The sequence below is a fragment of the Vipera ursinii genome (genome assembly GCF_947247035.1).
Source record: "Vipera ursinii genome assembly, chromosome: 9".
Taxonomy (NCBI): domain Eukaryota; kingdom Metazoa; phylum Chordata; class Lepidosauria; order Squamata; family Viperidae; genus Vipera; species Vipera ursinii.
Window position 1 is genome coordinate 7,585,705 of NC_139523.1, and position 24,119 is coordinate 7,609,823.

Consider the following 24,119-nt stretch of genomic DNA (forward strand, 5'->3'; position numbering starts at 1 on the left):
CAGGGCGGCTTACAAGCTTAGTCTCTCTCTCTCTCTCTCTCTCTCTCTCTCTCTCTCGGTATATGTGTGTGTGTGTGTGTTTGCTTGTTTGTTTATTTAATGTGCCACCCATCTCCCTTACAAGGTGACACTGGGTGGCTGACAAGTTACAAATGAGTAAACAAATAAAGTACTAAAATATTAAATTAAGAACATTGATGCTCTTATTCTGTTTTTAAAGTCTTTTTCCCCCCAAATGCAATTCAATAAGTAAAGGGAATGGCTTGTGTAAGTTCTATAAGAAAGAGAAACAAACAAACAAAGATGCTCATTCTCTCCATTGTTTATGGAGATTCCCAGTCACCCAGGTGAGAGAAGACTGCTGCTTTGAAAGAGGGGTCAAAGAGGCCATCTACGTTAAGATTGAACAGCTCTCTTTCAGTAAAGGGGAGGGGGAAGGATATGACACCTCCTATCTCCTGTTTACAACACAGTCCTTTCAGCAGTTCCAGGAAGGTTCCACACCCATTTACACAATTCCCTGAGAGCACAGATAAACCTCCAAGTGGCCTCATCAATTCTCAGAAGTAGTGCTAATGAGCAGATGACTGCAAAGAATACAAATCCTCCCATTCTCCACCATTCAGTCAGAACTGAAGAAGCTTCTTGGATGAGAAGCGAAACGTCTTCAAAAAACAAGAAAAACAAAACAAAGGAAGTCCAGTTGCCTTTTGAAAAATCACACTTGGGACATTCTCTCCATTCTCTCATTTATTCTTTGACTCATTTTAGTGACTCTATCTCAGATCATGTGTACTATGAATAAAAATCTGTTTCATTAATTGGTAGTAATTTCAAAGAGATGGTTTTCCAAGTGTGTGATAAGGAAATCTTGGGTTTAATTACCTGTAGATCTCTGTAGATTGAACTAGATCTCTTGTTCAGAAGGCCAGTTGTGACTTCGCTATAACACAGCTTGTTCAACATTGCTGAGTCTTCTCACCAACTGCGGTTGCCAGGAGTGTATAGTAGAGTTTGGTTAACAAACTTGACAGTGTCCTTTGCGGATGAAGGATAGATGATCTGGTTGCCTTTCTAGAATGCTTTGACTAGGATTCATTATCACACGGAAGGGGAAATCTGAAAACAGTGTGTGAAAATTACTTATATACACATTTGTCTCTCTAGCCTTAGAATGAACTTTCTTCACTTGACACTTGAAATTCTTTTTGCTAGAGATGGAGGAGATATTTCCTGGCCTTTCTCTTTGAGAATTAAAGATTATATTGATATTGAAATTTCTCAGATTGAAATTCTGGACAAATTTGGGATTCTTGCAATTGAAGATACACATCTTGACACATTATTTTTAACAGAATAATGGAATAACAGAGTTGGAGGGGATCTTGAAGATTTTCTAGTCCAAACCCCTTGCTCAGGCAGGAAACCCTATACCATTTCAGTCAAATGGTTATCCAATCTCTTCTTTAAAAACTCCAGTGTTGGAGCACCCACAACTTCTGAAGTCAAGTCATTCCACTGATTTATTGTTCTGTCAGGAAATTTCTCCTTAGTTCTAGGTTGCTTCTCTCCTTGGTTAGTTTCCATCCATTGCTTCTTGTCCTGCCTTCAGGTGCTTTGAAGAATAGCTTGACTCCCTCTTCTTTGTGGCAACCCCTTAGATATTGGAACACTGCTATCATGTCACCCCTTGTCCTTCTCTTCATTAAACTAGACATACCCAATTCCAGCAACCGTTCCTTATATGTTTTAGCCTCCAGTCCCTTAATCATTTTTGTTGCTCTTCTCTGCACTCTTTCTAGAGTCTCAACATCTTTTCTTTTCATATTTATTTAACACACGTATAGAACAGATTGCAAAGGTTGAATGTTTAATTTTAGGAAAGACCAGTTTATTCAGGTAGGGTTTGATTCCACTGTAAGATAGCCCAAGGCTGGAATTTTGTTTTGGCCTCCTTGACACTGCCATGGATTGTGTCCTGGAGCATTTGCCACAAAATAAAGGCTCTCCCATTCAATGGAAGGCTTGAGGTGTGCCATACTCAACGTGTCAGTTTTAGTAGGGTGATGCAAAGCTTTGATTAAATAGTCACTTCAAATTTTTAATCAAATAACTCAATCAATTTTCCAAAACACTTTTTATAAATCAGACTAACTGAATAAAATGACCCTTGTGATTTGACTTGTAGCTTCAAATGAAATAGACTTGAAATGACTCAAGTATTGGAATTAAATTATGTTTGAATTGGACTGGAACTTATTTGCACACTTCTAATTTGACAAACGTTAAGTGGGGTTCAGGCATCAGAAGCATATTGTCTTAGAACATGTTGGGTTCCACAATGCACAAGTATTGATGAACTACTTTGGTGGCACTTCAGTTAGTTCCCAGCTTATGCTATTCTTTAATCCTGGGATGCTCCAACTTTACAACACTATGAGTCCCTAAAATAATAAAATGAATTTACCTGACCTTCCAAGTGTTTCAAATGTAACTAACGATTTTCTCAAGGCTAGAGCCAGGCCAAAAAATAAAATAAACATTCCATTTTAATTTATATATCAAATGACATAATGATATAGCTTCACAGTGTCATAGAAGACGATACTTTGATTGGAATTAAGCAAAGCAAAATGAAGTCAACCAACTAAAGCTCTAAGTATAATAACTGAAACCATCTTTATCAGAGAAGGATGATCTTGTATAGTTTTGTGTAATTCCTGAAATCTGGGTTTAAATTTGTGGACAGATACTCTGATTCACCAATGTCTGGAAAAGGGAGAGAAAGAGAGAAAGAAAGAGGGAGAGAGAGGGGGGGAGGGAGAGAGGGAGAGGGAGAGTTGGAGAGAGAGGGAGAGAGAGAGAGAGAGAGAGAGAGAGAGAGAGAGAGAGAGAGAGAGAGAGAGAGAGAATATTTCCTGGCCTTAAATCACTTTATCTTAAACTTGTCTTAAAATGTTGCAGCTTGCAAAACACTGGCAGTCTGTAAGTTGTTTCTGGCATGACCCAAAGCTGACTTCACTGATGTTACAGTCATAGCCCATTGCCTCTTTCCTTCCCAGTCTTGTGCTTCTAGAGGCTTTTATCCATTCTTGCAATTTCCTCCATTCTGCTTTTTCACAGCCACCTTCCCTGCCCTGCTATCATAATTCCCACAGCAGGGGGAAGACCAGTGCTTTACAAAAGAAGCCTGGTGCCCTCCAGGCATGATTAGTTCTCTCTTGAAAAGCAAATGTAGTGTGTTAAAAAAAAAAAAGAACACTCTGACTTCATACAAGGCTTTGCATTTTTTGCATCAAACGTGGTCAGAAAGAAAGTTACAAGAAAGACATTTTCTAGTGATCTTCCATTCATTGCCTTATGACACCCACCCTTCCCTCAAAGAATCCATACTTTGAGAAATGCTGTTTCAAAAAACAAACAAACAAATAAATAAATAGAGATTTCAGTCAAAAATACCGCTGTATTTTGGGAGGGGTAGGATAACTAATTATTCCAAGATTGACCGACCTATCCCCACAAAAGGAAATCAACACTGAGAATAGAGATGTGTTTTATTTTCATATACCCTGGACCGTGCAGGACAGTGTATTTCTAGCAAATGAGTTGAGCAAATGGAGAAGACAGGCAGAAAATGATGAGCTAACCCACTGGGTGGGAAACCTGCTCCAGGAAAGAAATAATACTGAGAAAACTCTTTTAGGATCCTAATCAGAAAACTGCAGGCAGAAGTGTTTTTCTGTAAGATCTGATGGCACATTTGGGAGGATTTCTTTATATATTTGTAAGAAAATGTATATGGCTGCCCAATTTATTCATGGTGACTCCGGGCAGCTTGCAAAAATAAAACCACAATATAGGAACCAATAACATAAGCACAAACACACACCCACTTGCAACAATCCAACCAACGACTTGATGGGCTCCATATCACTCTGGGTCCCCATCGGCAGAACCATGTCTTTCAAAAGGGATGATATTCCATAGGGAGGGAGCCACCACAGGGAAGGCCCTTCTCCTTGGTTCCACCAGATGGACCTTCTTAAGAGAGGGAAACTGTAACATTCCCTGCCTCTCCTCTCTGATGGTAGAGATGACTTGGAAAAGATGTTCCTTCAAATAACCTGGCCCCAGGCCATGTAGGGCTTTGAAGGTAACAACCAGCACCTTGAACTGCATCCTTTGCCATTGATGAGGGGAACATAGAACATAGGCACGAAAGCATCTGGCTCAGGATTTCAATTCTATATTTTTTCCACCTTTTCTTCCCCCGCACATATTGGTAGAACATAAAACCATTTACACTGAAGTTCTTGACATCTGAAGGAGAACAGAAGGAAGGATTACAACACTAGGGTGTGTTCAGACCATATACTGTATGTCCCTCATAACCCCTTTTACAGTATGGAGAGCACCCACAGATCTTGCTGAAAGTCAACAAGAAATTGTTTTTCAGTAGCATGATTTTCCATTTGTCCCCCCCCCCAAAGATACAAACAGGAATGTTAAAGCTTCATAAAGAAGAATGCACCTTCTTGGCATTTAATCGCACAAATCCCTTTGATTGCAAAACAAATGAAAAGGGCAGATATTTTCAGTCCTGTTCTCAATGACATGAAGTGCTAGAGGCTTAAATAATAAGAGTAATTGTTGGTCGTAATAGCTGTTGAATTTGAGTTCAGCATTGGGACCAACAGCTCAAGGCTGAATAGAGTGCAACACCCATGAAGAGCAGATGAAGCTTCAGTCATACAATTGTGGCTGCCATCTTGATTTTTTAAAGCACACTCTTGCCAGGAATAGCATTTTTGACCTCACTGCTCTAGCTGGGCCCATATCCAGGGCCCTTCTGAAAATCCAAATCATGTCCTAAAGTGTACATTCCTTTTTTTCTCTGACATTAAGCATTTCCTTGGATCTAATAACATGCTTTTAAAAAGCCATTGTCATGGTTCTGATAGATGAGACCAGTGGAAACAGAACTCCAAGGCAAAAGGTTTCCTTAAAGAACATATTTATTTGGCTACATAGTACCGGCATGATCAAAAGTGAAACCAAGGTGGAAGTTCCCTCCCAAAGGTTACAAAATTACAAAGTTGAACTTCCCACCCCAGTAATATGTCATAATCACATTCCCCAATAATCTACTTTGGCGGGCTTTCTAACGAGAGCTTCAGCCTCCCAAAACTCAGGCAGTAATGACCTTGGTTCCCACAGAACAATTTATTGTTTTGACTAAGCTACAAAATACTCATCCCCCCTCCCAACTCTGTGGCAACCGAAAACGAAGTGGAAATGGCTTCAGCCAAATTTGTTTGTAGTGTTGTCAGCCACCTTGGGAATTTTGCCTTACTGGAATTAATTCAACTTCTTTTCCAATTCCTCCAAGATTCAACTCTAGATTTGTTGGCTTACAATTTTTGCTTCATTTGAAATTGCAGCAGTATCTTTGTATAGTGTGCTGAATTGGCTCTGACCTAAAACACACACACATACACAGAGATACACACACTCACTTTTTTCATAAACATCAATCAGAACAAAATGATGAACAGAGATAGGGTCTATCTACCATAAAAATCATTGGATCTTAGAGGACTTTAGAAAAATAAAAACAACGTAGAATGGTAATTGCATCTTTTTTAACCCAAATGGTGACCTGGCCTCCCATGGTCAATATCTGTATCAACTCTTGGCATGTACGATATCTCTGACAGCTCAACCAGTTGACCTTCAGCCTCCTCTTGGCTCATCACTCCTGCTTACAATGGGAGATGGGAATATATCAGTCATGGTTTACTATTATTTCAATGCCTGACAGCTGTTGTAACCTCTGCTGGGCTGAACATGCCAACCAGAGAAACCACATGATTAGGAGAGAGGTTAATAAAATGTTTAAAGTGCTTCTGATTGGGAAAGTATCAGTGTGATACTGACACTCACTTTTATCTCACCTTGCCAATAACCCTAATCTCCTGGCTGAGGAATTCTGGGAGTTGAAGTCCACAAGTCACAAAAGGGCCAAGTTTGAAGACCCCTGTCTTATGGGATGTCAAAAATACTGCTAACTCTTTTAACTACATGTATTTTGTCTGGCTGATCTATACAGATATAAATACAAGTGTTGATATTTACAATAATACAGGGAGTTTAATGACCGTTCAAAGTTAGAGTACCACTGATAAAAGTAACCTATGACTAGTCCTTGCACTTACAGTGTGCCTGCACTCAGGTGATCAAAACTGGGCATGACTCATTTAAAGACCGCATTGTTTAGTGTTGGAATTTCTGGCCCAAACTGTAGTCATGGGTCGAGGTCCACCTGTAATAGGAGATAGAATTGGAGAAGATCATAGGCTATAAACACCTGCCAATAGAAGTAGAATGACTGCAGCAAAAGAAAAGAAAAAATAATACCAGTAGTAATAGGGGTCTCGGGGTGGAATCCTAAAACTTCTGAAGCACCACTTGAGCACCATCACCACTGACCATATCAACACCATCAATTGCAAAAGGCAGCTTTATTTGGAACAGCTTAAGGCAGGGGTCCCCAACCCCTGGTCTGTGGACTAGCACTGGTCCGCGGCATGCTAGAAACCGGGCCACACAAACAAGCAAAGTCCCATCCGCGGGATGCAGGCAGCACACAAGACCACACCCCCTCCGGTCCATGGAAAAACCTCTCTCCATGGAACTGGTCCCTGGTGCTCAAAAGGTTGGGGACCCCTGGCTTAAGGTATCCTGCAACAATACCTTTAGCACCATTAAAAAACAACTTTTGCCTACCCCAGGTTCTTGAGATGGACTCAATAGGTGAATAAAAATGCCAGATCAACTCTTAGCTTCTCATTGACTGTGTGACCAAATATAATAATTGGCCAATATTCACCAGTATCTTACGACAGCCTAGCTTCTTGGGAAGGTCGTGCCAGTTAAAGAATTGGCAGCTGTGATTTCATGTTGTTGTGTAATAAGGATATAATAAATTTATATGCTGCCAGGAACTCTCAGAGGAATTGCCTTTCCTGAAATGTAAATAGCTGATATAGGAAATGAAGATAGACACCACACCATAAGGCTTTGAAGTGGACCCCTGAGAATGTATGTATTTGCATTGTAATTATCTTTGGTTCTTTTTCTGTTACTCTTTAAAAGTTTTTTTTTTAAAAAACAACAACCCAACTTTGAGTATTTATGTATTTGCATTGTAATTATCTCTGTGTTTTGTTCTTTTTCTGCTACTATTTAAAAGAAAATAAATAAATAAATAAATGGGGCTTTGAATTGGATCTACTGATAATAATGCTTGGGATATGCAAACCAGATAAAAAAACTATTCCATTTATTTATTTGCTTTGGGAGATTGACTTCCACTCTAGTGTTTTCTTCTCCTGTTTTTTGTTTGTTTGTTTCAAGAGGAAAAATCATCAAACTGTTTAGAGGCTCACACTGAGATTCCTTTATCCACTGCATGATGTAGCCAGGCAAATGTTCCCTTTTTGGGTCTCTTCTGAGGGTAGAATTCTTTCATACTGCTTCCTGGATTAACTGAGTGACGGTCATAAGGTCATTCCAGGCAGCACTGCAAGGGAGATGGCATCTTGGTAAAAGACTCCACCAGGAATATTTTAAATATTAAATAGATAAAATTTTCTGGCCACTTTAGAGTCGGAAACGACTAGCACGCATGTGCGGGGGAACCTTTACCTTTACCTAAATTAAGCTTGGATAAATAATACACGTGGATTATTTTTAATAGTGAGGAATTCAACACCTGACAAGATGTTTGTAAGTAGCTTTGGAAACATTATGGATCTGTTGGAATCAATATCCAATCTTGACTCTTAGGGGGATCCTAGATATATATATTTTTTTACATCCTTAGACATTGTCCTCTGAAGGGGGAGTGCAAGTCAGCACTATCTGGAAGGGAAAGGGTGATTCTGAAAAGCAATAGGTTTTCCGCAGGCTCTTATGTGTGGAAATTTATCTTCTTGCACAGCCAGGTATTTTCAATTTTCTCTTTCCTCTCAAAAATGTTTCATTTTTCCCTTTGAAGTTCTGAAATGCCAGCTTTTCAGAATGGGCTTTCTTGATGATCTTTTCTTTGATTAATTTACACTTTTTTTCTCCTTGAATTCCCCCCCCCATGTGTCCCTCTGTTTAAATTTAATAGATTTTCATTCAGTTGAGGAACAATATATGTAGGCTTATCCCAAAACTAAACCTTTGTTTTTTTTAACAACAAAAACAACAACAACAACAATAACCACAACAATAACCAATAAACAGTAACAACAACAACAACAACAATAATAATAATAATAATATTTATTTATTTTTTTTATTTTAATCCCATTTATATCCCGCCTTTCTCCAAAGACTCAAGGCGGCTTACAATTTAAGCACAAACCAATGTGCTTAGCAATATTATTAGCAATAATAATAATAATAATAATAATAATAATAATAATAATAATAATAATAAAACTACACATATCCAATTCCAGCAACTGTTCTTATATGTTTTAGCCTCCAGTCCCCCAATCATCTTTGTTGCTCTTCTCTGTACTGTTTCTAGAGCAGGGGTGTCAAACTCAATTTCATTGAGGGCCGCATCAGCATTGCGGTTGCCCTCAAGGGGCCGGGTGGGTGTGGCCAGGGTGGGCGTGGCCTACTGGGTGGGCATGGCTAGAGTGTGTATGGCCTACTGGGTGGGCGTGGCCAGCTCTACATCATTTGCATCAAGGGTGCCTATGGGGGCCTGGGCAGGAGTGGGACAGATCTGAGGGTCTCTGGCAGAAGGAGGGTCTCTGGGCCAGGGCCAAGGCAATGGGGGCCGTTCCCTCACTGTTTCCAGGATGGCTTTGCGGGCCACATGAAACCACTTCGTGGGCCGGATCCGGCCCCCGGGCCTTGTGTTTGACATGTCTGTTTTAGAGTCTCAACATCTTTTTTTTACATTGTGGTGACCAAACCTGGATGCAGTATTCCAAGTGTGGCCTTACCAAGGCATTGTAAAGTGGTGTTAACACTTCACGTGATCTTGATTCTATCCCTCTGTTAATGCAGCCTAGCACTGTGTTGGCTTTTTTGGCAGCTGCAGCACACTGCTGGCTCCTATTTAAGTGATTGTCCACTAGGACTCCGAGATCCCTCTCACAGTTACTACTAATGAGCCAGGTACCACCTGTACAGTACCTGTGCATTTGGTTTTTATTTCATTCTTTTTGTTGTTGTTAGCTGCAAAGTCGTGTCTGACCCATCGCGACCCCATGGACAACGTTCCTCCAGGCCTTCCTGTCCTCATTTAATTCTTACCTCATTGTAAAGCAAAGCTCACCAAGGGAGCCCAAGCCAGTCTGTCAGAGTGTGAAGTGAGAGGGGAAAGGCACAATAAAGAATGGAAGATTCAAAGAAAAGGCTGAGTTTGCTGAGTGATCACTGATTGCCCATTATGCGCGATTGGAGCCTTGCTTAATGATGATCTAGCTGAGGTGCTTCAGGGGATATATAAGGAAGCCTCTCCTTAGAGAAGAGCAGGTTTGCTCAGCAAAAGGGAGTTTGTCAGGGGAAGCATATTTAAAATTGTTCTTCCTCATTAGGGGAACATGGAGAATTTCTCTCACGATATGCAGGATGTGTGTCCTGTTTGTTTTCTTCCTTGGGAGACAAAATTAAGAATTGTATATGTTACAAGTGCAAGCTGATTGCCTTCTTAGAAAACACGGCGATGGGGCTAAATACAAAACTATCCTTCCTCTTACTAGAGAAGAGTGGGAGTGGATCCTGACAAACTCTTTTCTCTTGAGCAAACCTGTTCTTCTCAGGAGAGAGGGCTTCCTTATATATCTCCTGAAGCTGCCTCTGCTAGGTCACCAGGCTCCAATCACACATAATTGGGCGATCAGCTGAACTCAGGAAATAGCAGCAATCACTCCGCAGACTCAACAATCTTTTTCAATCTTTTTCTACCTTTTCCCTCTCACTTAACACCCTGACAAACTGGTGTGTGCTCGCTCAGTGAGTTTTACTTTCTAATAGAAGGACAACAGCATCAAATAGCTGCCCAGAAGAAATCCAAGCAAAGGGGACGAAAATGGAACCTTATAACGCAAAGGCCAAAATATATCAAGAAACATTCTGGGACATTCGATCCCAGGGTCTCGCCACGGCTGACAAGAATTTGTATGGCAATCTGGAGATATATACAATTATAGATTTCTAATATTTGGTAATTAAAGGTTACTTAGCCTGGGATGCACGAGAAAAAGAAATTAGGGGTAGTATTACACTCCCCGGTCCTGTCTAATGTTGTTGTGTTTTTTTTCTGGTGTCTAGGATGTTTTGGTGTTTTTCTATTTGATGCACTTTTCAGTACTTTGTAATAATGTTCTTGTTTTTTTTATTTAAAATTTGTTTAATAAAAAAATATTTTTTAAAAAAGACTTTTGTATCTAAGTAAGTCCCAAAAGATACAAGAATGTCAAGAATAAGGACAAGGGGATTTCTGAATAAGAATTTGAGTTTTATTACAGTTTCTATATTCTGAATAAACAATTGATATTGCTTCCTCAAAAACTTATGCTTCAAAAATTTATGCTACTTCTGGAAGATTTACAAATTTCCAAGTTCTGCCAGTGAGGTTTGGATGTTCAAAGCATGACTGTTGATTATGTTATTTTAGAATTATGTAGGATTGTTGTTATTTTTAATTAAAAATAAATTAGCATTCTATTAAAAAAAAGAATTTGTATGGCAATCAATGACCAATCCAGTAAACACACATCATACATGTACTGTAGATAATATTGATTAGCCAATCAGATTAAATGATCATTGAGATTGCTATACATTTTATGTATTACATGACAACATTTGATCACTCTTAAAGGAAATAGAATAGTTGCCCTTGAAAGTAAAAGTTTTAAAACTGATCAGGGTGATCAGGGTATTTAATTAGATGTGGAGTTTACAATTCATGATGAGTCTTGGCATAAAATGAACACTATGACAAAAGATGTGAGGTGGCTTCTTCACCATGTGGACAAAGTCTGGAATTGAATCAGATGTCCTTGTGTCTCCCCTCTAAAACTGCTGACGGAAGTTCAATAAACCATGTCAAAGTGAAGGCCTTTCTTAATTTGGGGACAGTAATTTAGCTTAGATAGCAGGCAGGTCTATAAAGGTTTTGAGGTCTATTTAGAAATATATCTTTAAGGAGGGACATCAGGTCTATTTGAACCTTAGTGTCCTTAATGCATTGCTTAATTGCCTCCATTAGACTTTCTTGACCAGCATGCACAATTGAGTTATGAAGGGTTCTTGGTACTCTCTGAACTTGATTCTTTTCTTGCAGATGTTTCATTATCCAACCTAGGTAACTTCATCAGAGCTAATAAAGAATGGGGTTTGTTCTCAATTTATATTCTAGTGGCTTGTCCTGTCAGTGTTGGTGGAGTGATCTTAGAGGTTCTTCAGTTGGGATGTTTACTGTTAGCTTATTTGACAGTTCCTTGCTTGAAGTATTGTTTGCTTCTTATTTGTTGGTCTGATGTTAATCTTGGTGTCACTTTATGCTTATCTGAATGTTGATTGCTTTTGGGGGAGGTTTTTTGGTCTTTTGGTTCCCTTTTTGGCTTCTTGATTGTCTCCTGGCTGGTTAAGGAATTCTGGGAGTCCACATATCTTAAAAGTTTCCAAGGTTGAGAAACCCTGGGTAGAAGATCTTCAAGGTATCTTCCAATACTTACATTGTATGATTCTATGAACTCCTCCAAACATGATATCTGATAGCAATAAGTTCAAGATTTATATATATATATATATATATATATATATATATATATATATATATATATATATATATATAATCCCATTTATATCCCGCCCTTCTCCGAAGACTCAGGGCGGCTTACAGTCTAAAGCACAAATCAATGTGCTTAGCAATAGCCTTCATTCTATGTATATGCCTGCTTATTAGGGCTTTCACACACACCCCAAGCGGCATTATTACAAAGTCAGCTTAATTGCCCCCAACAATCTGGGTCCTCATTTTACCTACCTCGGAAGGATGGAAGGCTGAGTCAACCTGGAGCCTGGTGGGACTCGAACCTGCACTAATTGCAGGCAGCTGGTGTTATTGAAGGAGGCATTAGCCCACTGCTCCACCAAGGCTCTTTTTTATTTTATTAATAATTAAATTTTATTAATTTTCTAGTTTTACAGTCAAATACTTAACAGACAACGTGTTGTGTCTGGGTCCATTAGTAATTCAGTGGTATATATTAACTTCAATTTGGATCCAATATTACACCATCAAATGTTCCCTCTCCTGGTAGTACCTGTTTTCCCACGCTAGGCAAATACAATTCTTATTGTTATTAATAAATATACAATTGAATATTAACATCTTTGTTAGATTTTTCTCATAATATCAATAATGTCAGTTTTAGATAACCTTTCTAACAAAAACATATCTTAATTGCATTTGCACTTAATATCCATATATTCAATCAGTTTTTGCTTTTTTTGGTTTTAATTTCCCCTCAGTGCTCAAAATGTCTCTATTGTTTATAATTTCAAAGTAAGTTATATTTGGGTAACCAAAAACTTCCTTTATTCAAACTTCTTAACATTTTCCTGTTTTCCTTCTCATACCAAAATCTAATATTCTAATTACAAATCTTATCTTTCTAGTTATGATAATACTTCTATTCCTAGCAATTATCTATTCTCCACCCTCTTCAAACATCTAGTTAACAATATAATAACCCACCTAATGGATCAAAACCTCTATTTTCTTCAGTCTTACTCTAGCTTTCTTATTTATTTTTATTTATTTTATTTATTTTAATTCCATTTATATCCCGCCCTTCTCCGAAGACTCAGGGCGGCTTACAAGCTTTCTTCCTTTGCCAACTAACTTTCCAAGTCAGTGCATTTGAATCATCAAGTAATTTTTCCTCTGCTTTTGTGTGTATTATTTGGAATAAGAAAGACCATTTGGTTAAAGTATTTTTGGAAGAACGAACCCACTGATATTCATTAAACAGCCTCCCGCCTTCTCCAATTCCCCACAGTTCTCCTAGCAGCTTTATCTTCCATTCAATCAGTTCTTCTTCCTTTTCCTCAAATGTGTTCTGCATTCTTGATTGGTAAGATGTCTTTTCCATTTCCAATATTATCGCTCCATCTTCTAGTTCTTCAGTTGTCTGAATCTGTCAATTAGTTCCTTCCTTTAGGGCCTCCATCTTTGGATCTGCTTCCTCCAGTTTTCCTTCTATTTTCTGAATTGCTAGTTCCTTCTTTGTAGTCATGTTCTGGGTTTGTAAATTTAGATTAGAAAATTGTTCTTTTATCTCCTTTGTGTTATTTCTGGTCTCATCACAAGATAAAGCAACAGTCTCCTGTATTGATCTCAACATGGAGAGAATTTTTTTCTGATCTTCATCCATGTTTTCTTGGTGGTATATCAAACTTAAGACATTGTGGACAGTTGTTAGAGATGGTTTTTTACCATTTAAAGCTGAGCAAGGGACTTCCATTTCATTTTTTGTAGGTGGTCTTTATAATAAAAATTGTTCATCAATCAAAGATTGGTAATCCAAAATATCCCATCATCTCAAGCGGTGATGTGTGTTTCTTCTGCAGGGAAATAGTTCCACAACACAGCTCTGAAAGTCAGTTAATATTTATATTTGTAGTTCAGGCAGGCTGGTTTCAAAGTAGTTCATCATCTCTGCCAACACCGATAAGCAGCCCCAAAAGTTTTTTTTCCCCTTTTCCCAGTTCAAGATTTTAATTCTCTCTTTTTATATGTATCTCTCTGGGAGAGAGTTGTGAGCCATTTGAATTAAAAAGGTGAATCTTATGAAGAATGTCTCCTGATAGAAATGAAAATGTCTGGTACAAGGTAACTATTGATTATTTAATGGTTTGGGAAGTACCATAGAGAGCCACAGTAATTACTCATTTATGCTGTGTTCCTAGCCATTGAGGTATACAACTTGGCCAGCTTCACAGCTTGTGAAGAATTATAAAACAGGGAAGTGTCAGGTACCACAAATACTCCTGTTAAGTTTGACTAATAATTTGTTACATGCAGTGCATACCTCTAGTGTGAGGATGCCTCATAGAGTATTGCAATCTCATGAACCTTAGTTGGGCAACTCCCAATCTTTTGGATTGAGTATCCTTATCACCCCACCCATATTTGGAAGGAATAAAAAAAAGTTTCTTGCACATTGTGGAAGTTTGATCTTCTACAGGTCTTTACCTCAACTGATGGAAGACAGGAAGGGTCATGACAGGGTCATGAATACCAGACTGGTAAACTTCATTCCAGGCTCTCTAAGATTTTGATGGTAATTTATTAAGGATAACCAGATGGCATTAAGGACTTTGCTTCAAATAAGCTCTGCTGCGAGTATCACTATTAATCTTGAAGAGCAAGGAGAAGCAAAATGATTCAACTTCCAAGCATGATGTCTTCAGAATGGTGGCTTGTGGTGCTTGCATCTGAAAACAGAGCAAAAAGAGCAATGTCAGCTCAGGGATCTTAGCTTTTCCAGCCTCTACAATTGAGCTGTTCTTCTTGGGGATTGCATTTGTATATCTTTGAAATTATTTTCTGAAGAATATTCACTGAATATGGATAGTTTAAGATCAATGGAACTTCACCCAATATAGTCATAATGCATACATCATTTCAGACAAAGCTGTTTTTGTAAAATGCCGAGCTGCACTGTAGAGCAGGTGATACTTGAATAATTGTCAGGAGCAAAGAATCAGGAACATGCCTTAAGTCAGGGGTCTTCAAACTTGGCCCTTTTATGACTTGTGGACTTCAACTCCCAGGCTGAGGAATTCTGGGAGTTGAAGCCCACAAGTCATAAAAGGGCCAGGTTTGAAGACCCCTGACTTAAATTGTAGTTCAGAAGATTTATTGCTCAAGCCTATGCAGCAGAATCTAGTCAACTAAAGTTCAGTACTAAATTATTGCCAAATAAGGGTCAATGGAATTCAAAAGGGGATGGACTTAGACCATTTGTGGGAACATAATCACTCTAGGTTAATGACTCATTTAATTCCATCCACACCCCCACACCAGGTTTGCCTGCTCTTCTACAATAGCTGTAGGAAAATTTTTGTTGATTTATTCCATCTTTGTATCTCTGTATTTCAGTTGTTAAACGCTGATATTTTACAATTATTTCCATTTCCTTTTGAAATACACTACTCTCATTTACTATTGTCAAACCTATAATTGAAATTTACTTTTATTCAACTATTTTTCAATGTCAGTTTATCTGAATTAGAAGTCCCATATCTTTTTCACATGATCATTCTGAAGCACTTTTTCAATGCTACAATTTCACAGATATTTGGGACATTGAATCTATACTTTCCTATAAATTATACAATAATACAATTTGTCCTGCCTGATCATGTCTTGTCTTACAATCCGGATCCATTCTAAAGCTTTGCCAAATTTTGTGACTGAGTGCCTGGTCTTCACCTTCCTTCAAGCATTGACCATGCAGTGGTGCATCTTTTCAGTCCTTCTTTGGCTGCAGTATCTCTTCATGTCAGGCCCAAGCCAAAAGCTGACACAATGAAATCCAATCAAGTCCAATTCTTTATTTGCTTATGCCTAATGGACAGAATCTTGCCAGGATAAAGCTATAACTTTCTAACCTAATAAATATATCATGAAATATTCTGAACCTCTCCCTTCCTCTCTGTTCTGTACCAGCCTGCTACCGGCCCTGCAGCAAAAGCAGGGACAACCCCTTTACAAATGGCAAGAGGCTGGAATAAAGCCTGCCAAATTTATTAACATAAAACAGAGCAAGACAAGACACCAACCATGAAACAGGAGCTATGAAACAGGAACTATCCAAGCGGTTGCCTTCAGCAATCCAGCCCTCCCACACATTCCTCTTAAATACAGTTCAGGGTGTGGCCTCTCTCTGCCCCCTTCCGAGGTGCCCCATTGCCTTCCTCTGTTTACTCCTGATTGACTGCCTCCTGCGTCGGGTGTCCTTGAACAGGGCCAGCTGTGGGTAATCTTCATCCACGCTGTCAGGCTCACACAGCTGGGTCTCCGTCGTGACCAGGTGGGAGGGGCCCGGCTGAGGGCCCTGCGGAGCCTCAAGGCCATCATCAGCAAGCTCTTCAACACCCCCCTCCTCTGAGTTGTCCGACCCAACTGCCAAACCCACAGGCTGACCCTGAATCACAACACACTCTGATCTAGCTTGGGACTGTGCAGTCTATTAATTTGGGCTTCTCTTTGGAATGTGCTGCCTCATCTTCAAGAAACTGTGGTGCTGTTGTGATTTTTCACCTCCGCCACTTCTTCTCTAGGCGCACATTCCATCCTAGTTCAGTTTTGTTGCCTATCTCTGGTTTTATGTCACTCCAAACATTTTCCCTGCAGATAATCATTAACTTTTTCTCTTTTTGCATTTATTTAAGTCTCTGATTTAATGCTCCAATGTCTGTTTCATGGGCAACAAACCAGGAACTAACAGGTAAATATAAATGATCTGTATCACTTTCTGGATGGAACAAGCCAGTTTTGTGATCTGACATATCTAGTTCAGATTATGATGATGATATAGTATTTCTGTGGAGTCCTTGGTGTTCTCTGAGGTTGTTTGCTTGCAGATATTTCATTATCTAACTAGGTAACATCAGTAGGAGTGAGTGTGGGATTTTCTATCTGTTTATATATAGTATCTTGCACTGCCAGTTTTGGTTGGAGCATGGTGTTCTTTTTGGTAGTTCTTTGATTAGGGTAATGTTTTCTGCTTGATTGTTTGTCTGATGTTAATCCTTGTTTATCTGGGTGTAGTTTGCTGGAGAGGATACAGTCTAGTCTCTTTTTCCCCTTCTTAGTCTGCTTTATTGTCTTTGAATGGTAAGTAAATATCATTTATTTCTATATATCTATCAATAACTGATTTGTCTGAATGCCAACTTCCAGGAATGCCCTAGTAGGTTTGGAGATATCCATAATATACAGTCTGGGGTCATCTACAGCTTATACATCTACAGCTTCAGTATCTGTCCTTCCAAAGAACAGTCAGGATTGACTTCCTTTAGGATTGACTGATTTGATCTCCTTGCAGTCTTCTCAAACACTGCAATTCAAAAGCATCAATTCTTTGGTGCTGAGCCTTCCTGATGGTCAAACTCTCACTGTCATAGATCACTACTGGGAAAACCATAGCTTTGACTGTACCCAGCAGGGATTAGCATCAAGCAAACAATCAAGTAGAAAACAGTACCCCAGTCGAGGAAACACCAAGGAGAAAACTACACTAACCCCCAAACTGACAGGGCAACCTACTATGTATTAGCAGACAGCAAACTCCATTCTTACTTGCGGTGATCGTGTTAGCCAGATACTGAAATGTTTCCAAGCAAACAACCAAGCTCAGAGAATACTAAGGATTCCACAGTTCAACCCTGAGCTACGTTTATACTTTTCTGTAGGACATAGTACTTCAAGTATTTTTCAGAAACTTAATTGTTTCCAGTTTCCAGCCTAGCCAGTTCAGCAGCAAGAAGCATTGTTGGCCTTACTGTTGAGCTGATGATATGCAATGGTATCGGAGTGTGAGAGGAAAGAAGCAGCTATCAACCTAGCTGGCAGAAGAAAACTGCTCCCATCTGGCTGCCTTCCAATCAGCCTAGTGAGTTGGGAATCTCTTTTGAAGAACTTTGTTATGGGAGAATTAATATTTAATTGGGTATGCAAATTGGGTGTACTGCATTTCCTTTTGAATGCACATTTGAGCTTTGCTGCTGTTAACCTTCCCAGGTAGTCCAGATAGGAAACATCAACAGATGTGTTAAATCTACTTTATTGTAAGGCTATGTTAATAGAATCTTGCAAGATTGAAAGTGCAAATCTCCCGCTGTCTCTTTTTACTGCCTGATAAGTTAGAGAGTTTCTTTCTCTGCCTGTTATGCAGCTTCAGGTTTCCCCCTCCCCTCCCTTATCTTTCCTTAAGCAGCATCTCTTCCTCCCTCTCTCAAGGTCATTCCCACATACTATGACAGCTATTGAGTGTGTTGCTAATGTTTCTAAGATTGTGTACATTAAAAGCTCACTACTACGATTTTTATGCAGTTAGTTTTGTTAAGCGTTCATGTGCACTCAGTGTCTGCACTTGATGTTGAGCTTCAGGGTGAATTTAAAAATAATAATAAAAAAAACCTTATGGTCGGGCTGTTTCAGCTTCAGCATTATGTGTACTTGTTATAATATTAATACATATGACATTAAGAAATACCAGCTTTTTTTTTTTGCTACCAGCAGGCACTCGTAAATGGAAGCAAAAACAACATACTTGCTTTTGCTGGATTTATATCTCACAAGAAGCTTGTAAAAGAAAAAAAAAAGTGAAGAAAGAAAATGCTAAATCTGTTGCTTGATCTTGCTAATTAAGTGGAGTATCAGTACCTGCAGAAAAATTAGCCAAGGAGATCATTTCTTCTTCTTTTAATCAAAACATTAAGAGGACTTTATAGAGGAGATGTGCTAATTGAAAAATAATGTTAAGGAGATTAGCTGCTTTCTTTGTCCTCTAATCTCAGAGAATTTACTTAATGAAACTGAAGAAAACACTCTATTCGCTCAATGAAGTGGAGTGTGAAGAATTTTTGCTAAAAAAATTCTAATCAAAACAGTTTTCCCAGTGAATGAGGATGCAACTCAATTCCGATTCTTTCCGATAGTTTCTTTTAAAAAATATTTTAATGTTTTCAAAATCATTCCCTTGGCCACAGATTTTTTGCAATTTGGATGGTAGAAAGAAGTCTTGGTGGAGCAGTGGGCTAATGCCTCCTTAAGTAACACCAGCTGCCTGCAATTAGTGCAGGTTCGAGTCCCACCAGGCTCAAGGTTGACTCAGCCTTCCAAGGTAGGTAAAATGAGGACCCAGATTGTTGGGGGCAATTAAGCTGACTTTGTAATAATGTCGCTTTGGGGGGTGGGGCGAAAGCCCTAATAAGCAGGCATATACATAGACTGAAGGCTATTGCTAAGCACATTGATTTGTGCTTTAAATTGTAAGCCGCCCTGAGTCTTCGAAGAAGGGCGGGATATAAATGGGATTAAAATAAAAAAAATAAAAAAATAAAAGTCAGTGATGATTAATCTTGTGATCTGGGTTGAGAAGCAAAGGAAGAAGTGAGGTCCTTTTGGTACCTGTTGGTAGCTCTCTGGGCTGGAACTCTAAAACCAATTCGAGCTAAATTTAACAGAAGGATGTGAAATATTTGACCTTCGGAATAAAATCATATTTTATCAGAACATGTTGTGTGACATGGTTTACACTGATCTGGGAAGAAAACACACTTTCCGTTTCACAGGCATTCCTTCTTTTGATGAGTGTTCAACCCACAAAAGGTTTTTTAAAAAGACTTTTTTAACCCATGTTTTTATAAGTTATTGTGAGCCATCTAGAATTATTATAGGAGACAAATCATGAATGTCCAACCTGGCAGCTTTAAGGCCATATGGACTTTTACTCCCAGAATTCCCCAGCAAGGCTGGCTGCAGAATTCTGGGAGTTGAACTCCAGAGGTCTTAAAGTTACTGAGGTTGGACACCTTTGAGATAGTGATATAAATTATGTAAGTCAATAAGTAAATAAGGCTAGGTAACCTTCTTACAACCTTTACAAACTTTTGCAACTTACAACTTATAACCAGGGGTACTAAAAAGTTGTTGGAAATATGGGCAGCATTGAACTTTTATGAATCCTCCTGGGCTTTGAAAAACAGCTTCTCTCTCTTTCCCAACATCACTTTCTGTTCCCTGAAGATTCTGTCTTGGTCTGCATTTTTATCAGCCTTTTGATGATTGCTCCTGGCATCCTGGTACTTCATACCTACTTGCTCTAATCTCATTTCCATTTCTTCCCTTCTCCTTTTTTCTTCCACTCCTTTTGGGGCAATCTCATCCCACTTTAAAAGAAGTCATCTTCTTCCAATGAGCTGAGCTACCAGGCAGTCCCCCTTGAGTTTCTGGTTTCCATTTCCCTCTCCCCTTGACTTAACATTTTCATTGCTAATTTTAGATAGATAGATAGATAGATAGAGAGAGAGAGAGAGAGAGAGAGAGAGAGAGAGAGAGAGAGAGAGAGAGAGAGAGAGAGAGAGAGAGAGAGATGAATGATAGATAGATGGTAGGTAGATAGATAGATAGATAGATAGATAGATAGATAGATAGATAGATAGATAGATAGATAGATAGATAATGGATAGATAGATAGATGGTAGATAGATAGATAGATAGATAGATAGATAGATAGATAGATAGATAGATAGATAGATGTTAAAAAAGACAGGAACACACAAACACACGCACGCACCATAAAATAATTAATTATTCACTTATTAAGTTTTATTTGATTGTGATAGTTTGATGGCTATATATTCTGGTGAGATGAAGGGCTTTATAAATTTGATTAAAAACATACTTGGTTGATATAGAACATCTCTATATATATTGCATAATTTAATAATAGAGTATTTTCTCCATCCTTGTGCTTGTTGAATAAAAGATAATCCTCTTTGGAATTGAACGTGATTTCTGATGATTTCATAGACTGACTTCCAAGGTATGAAAGTTTTCTTTCTTTCCTTCCTTCCTTCCTTCCTTCCTTCCTTCCTTCCTTCCTTCCTTCCTTCCTTCCTTCCTTCCACAACAATAAACAAATCTAAAAAGAAATAGAAATATACACTATATTCAACTTCTTCTTTTGAAAAGTGCATCAGCAATGCTCTATGCTATTTCTTTTTTAGTCTTATTATAAGCCTTTTATTTTATTTAAAGCAAAGGTACTATACACACACACACACACAGAGAGAGAGAGAGAGAGAGAGAGAGAGAGAGAGAGAGAGAGAGAGAGAGAGAGAGAATAAGTATAGGTATATGTATAATTTATAAATGAACAGATAACTTCTGAGGTTATACAGGTATAGCTCAATGTAGCATTATTAAAAAATACCAAGCAGAGTGTAGTCATTTGTTTTTATGATATAACAATTATTACTGTATGCACCTGCAAAAAAGTTGTAGATGCCAAAAATTACCCCCAAATCAAGTTCAATTTATGTGTATATGGGCTTATCCTTGAGTACGGTATATATGGTAATACATTTTAAAGTATTCATATTTCCCATATATACTTGTGTATAAGGTCATCGTTCAGATGAGTCCAAGAATGACATAGAACAATCCAACCAAAGTTCAATTCTTTATTTGCTCACACCAAAAGACAGAATTCTGCCTGACTAAACCAACGCTCACCATAATGGATATACCCTGGGAGATGGTTGGTTGTGGCTATCCTGATTCCCTTCCTCTGTCTCCTGTTCAGCTCTGGGATATGCTGCCTTCTTGTCTCATCCCCTCCTTGGAATGTGGTCCCTCCTTCCTGGAAAGCTGCCTCTTCACTTCACTTCACTTCATTTCACTTCAGTCACTCTCCTTAGGCACCATCTCTCATCATCCATGGACAAGAAGACACAATTCTTTAACCCAAATATGAAAAATGCAGGTTGAGTAGTGCATCTTGCATGGTATTTTGAATAAAAAAATGATGGCCGGCTTATTTACAGATGGGCTTAGCCATGAGTTTCTGAGGTAAAAATTGTGGATCTTAATGCCAAAATCTCCAGTATATTAATTTTTAAAAATAAACATTAAAGGAAAAGAAGGAAAAGAAAATCTATAAAAATAATGTAGTTTTTTGTTTGTTGTTTTTGTTGTGACTTTCCCCCCTCTTTGTACCCTAACCGATTTGCAGTATGTTCGTGTAAGCTTTAATTACCATAGATGTTTGTATTTACTTTTCTGCATAATATGTAATATACAGTATATGGAAGCCATTCTTGCTTAAGTTGAGTTAAACTACTATTATGCATATATACAAGAGGCTCCCAACCACATCCCTAGAACACTTTTGATATATTCTCGCACCTGTTACAAAAGTTCAAAATAACAGCAATAAATTATGCATGTACAATATAATTTTGAAAAGCCAAGTTTTTGCACCCCCTGGAATATCGTCTCACACCTCCAGTTGGGAACCCCTAATAATATACCGTTAGGTTTCCTCCTCCTGGTTTAAGTTCCTAATTTTGCATCATCACTGTGTTATCTTTTCTCTGGTGTTCAGCAAAGTTTGTCTTCAAGGGGGATTCTGCATGATGGTAAGTGCAAAGACTGGTTGCAAGTCACATTTTACAGTGCTGTAATTTCAAATGGTTGCTAAACAAATGACCATGAGTCAAGGACTACCTATATCTCTACATCTATAACTGTAGCCATATCCCTATCTATAGTACATCCACATCCATATTCATATACATCTACATCTATTTCTACAGTAGCTCTAGCTGTGTCTCAGAGAGAGAGAGAGAGAGAGAGAGAGAGAGAGAGAGAGAGAGAGAGAGAGAGAGAGAGAGAGAGAGAGAGAGAGAGAGAGAGAGAGAAGATCTATTTCAGTAATACAAGCTAAATTAAGACGGTAAATTTCATACCAGTAAACTATCCCCCAATGCCTGATTTGTAGTACTCACAAATTCATTATAGCTTAACTCCTTCCAGCCTAAAAATAAATTGAAACTGAAAGAGTTTTTACAAGAACAGCATTCCTCTGCCCAGCTGTATTATTTTGGGTGGCAGACAGAGATGTATAGAGAGAGCCCATTATAAGAATGATTTGTTTACTTAGAAGTAGGTGGTCTATTGGCACAGGAGGAAACCCATAGAAATGTATATGATGCCAGCTGTTGCACAAGCTGGATCAATTTGTTTTCCTAAAGAAGGGAATTATTAACTTAGACACAAAATTTAATAAGGAAAGAAGAACAAGCTTTGGATAAACTTTATGCATCAAAACATAAAGAGAAGCAATGCATTGGAGAAAACCATCATGCCAAAAAAGAAAAAGGGAGAATTAGGGTATTTTGAATTTGATTTGAGTTTTTTCCCCCCTGAATATAGTGACTCTGGACAAGTCAGCTTGAGGGAAACAGCATTACACCTGGAGAAACATGGAATATAGAACTCCTTAAATGATTCCAGAGTCAACCATATGACACCTGAATGAACTCATTATGTGACGCCTCTATAGTTATCTGATTTTTTTTATTTTGTACCATAATTGAGCCTGGAAGTATAATCATGGCAAATATGGTCATTCTCGATTTTATGACCTTCAAGATATTGATGTGAAGTAGTTACTGCACACATCGTTTTGGCATCATTGTGGATTGCTGCAGAGCTGGTGTTCTGGAATATGCTGGCTAACAGTTCATTATGCGGCATGGGTTTGGGGTGGACCCATTGTGTGTAGTGACAACTTTGTCTTGGCACTCATGATGGGTCATAGCTATCACAAAGTTGCTTTTTCAAAAGGCAACTGGACTGTTTTTTGAGGAGGAAGATGAAGGCGTTTTGCTTCTTATCCAAGAAGCTTTGTCAGTTGTGGCATAGGTGGGGTAGAAGTCCTTCTCATTTACATTTTCTGGGGTAGCTTCATTGAAATTTCCTCATGGATTCTTGATTTGCCTTCTGTTCTTCTTCCTTGATGCGAAATTTGATGAGACCATCAACCTCCCCAATATCTCAGCTTTTCCCTGTTCCTCTTGTGACAAAATGGTTGTGTTGTGTGATCCCAGACAATTCTGGTTTATTCAGGGTGTGGCTTCACATACCAGATGAAATTAATCCCTTTTTTTGCTGTTGAAAAATGGGGGTAAATTCTGAAATGCATCCTACCATGACCGCCTCTGCTTGTGTGATTCTTATCCTATAGAAGATGTGTGACATGTTTCATTATATGTTACTTTTACAGAGACCTGACATTAATTAGTGCAGCATTAATTAGACCTCTTGTCAAGCAGCAGCAACAGCAACAACAACTGCCAGGTAGAAATAATGACTCTATGTCTTTTCTTCAGGTAGAAGATAAGACCATTCTTACTGTCAAGGTCTCTAAATTGCATTTTTTAAATTTAATTCTTATATATGGTTCCTTATTGCATCCCTTTTGTTATTGTATTTTTGGGTTATAGTGAATCTTCAG